This window comes from Procambarus clarkii, chromosome 37, assembly GCF_040958095.1.
Source record: "Procambarus clarkii isolate CNS0578487 chromosome 37, FALCON_Pclarkii_2.0, whole genome shotgun sequence".
In the NCBI taxonomy this organism is placed as follows: domain Eukaryota; kingdom Metazoa; phylum Arthropoda; class Malacostraca; order Decapoda; family Cambaridae; genus Procambarus; species Procambarus clarkii.
In genome coordinates this window covers 5,678,640-5,679,997 of record NC_091186.1, presented here as the reverse complement: position 1 = coordinate 5,679,997, position 1,358 = coordinate 5,678,640, and positions in this window count along the sequence as shown.

Sequence of the window (1,358 nt, the reverse complement as noted above, 5' to 3'; positions counted from 1 at the left end):
CTAGATGGACTCGCCTGCTAGTTGGACTCGCCTGCTAGTTGACTCGCCTGCTAGTTGGGACTCACCTGCTAGTTGGACTCGCCTGCTAGTTGGACTCGCCTGCTAGTTGGACTCGCCTCTAGTTGGACTCGCCTGCTAGTTGGACTCGCCTGCTAGTTGGACTCCCCTGCTAGTTGGACTCGCCTGCTAGGTGGCTCGCCTGCTAGTTGGACTCGCCTGCTAGTTGGACTCGCCTGCTAGTTGGACTCGCCTGCTAGTTGGACTCGCCTGCTAGTTGGACTCGCCTGCTAGTTGGTCTCGCCTGCTAGTTGGTCTCGCCTGCTAGTTGGACGCCTGCTAGTTGGTTTCGCCTGCTAGTTGGACTCACCTGCTAGTTGGTCTCGCCTGCTAGTTGGACTCACCTGCTAGTTGGTCTCGCCTGCTAGTTGGACTCGCCTGCTAGTTGGACTCGCCTGCTAGTTGGTCTCGCCTGCTAGTTGGTCTCGCCTGCTAGTTGGACTCGCCTGCTAGTTGGACTCGCCTGCTAGTTGGACTCGCCTGCTAGTTGGACTCACCTGCTAGTTGGACTCGCCTGCTAGTTGGACTCGCCTGCTAGTTGGACTCACCTACTAGTTGGACTCACCTGCTAGTTGGACTCGCCTGCTAGTTGGACTCGCCTGCTAGTTGGACTCACCTGCTAGTTGGACTCGCCTGCTAGTTGGTCTAGCCTGCTAGTTGGTCTCGCCTGCTAGTTGGACTCGCCTGCTAGTTGGTCTCGCCTGCTAGTTGGACTTGCCTGTAGTTGACTCGCCTGCTAGTTGGACTCGCCTGCTAGTTGGACTCACCTGCTAGTTGGACTCACCTACTAGTTGGACTCAACTTCTAGTTGGACTCGCCTGCTAGTTGGTCTCGCCTGCTAGTTGGACTCGCCTGCTAGTTGGACTCGCCTGCTAGTTGGACTCGCCTGCTAGTTGGACTCACCTGCTAGTTGGACTCGCCTGCTAGTTGGACTCGCCTGCTAGTTGGACTCACCTGCTAGTTGGACTCGCCTGCTAGTTGGACTCGCCTGCTAGTTGGACTCACCTGCTAGTTGGCCTCGCCTGCTAGTTGGACTCGCCTGCTAGTTGGACTCACCTGCTAGTTGGCTCACCTGCTAGTTTGACTCGCCTGCTAGTTGGACTCGCCTGCTAGTTGGACTCACCTGCTAGTTGGACTCACCTGCTAGTTGGACTCGCCTGCTAGTTGGACTCACCTGCAGTTGGACTCGCCTGCTAGTTGGACTCGCCTGCTAGTTGAACTCGCCTGCTAGTTGGACTCACCTGCTAGTTGGACTCGCCTGCTAGTTGGACTCGCCTGCTAGTTGGACTCACCTGCTAGTT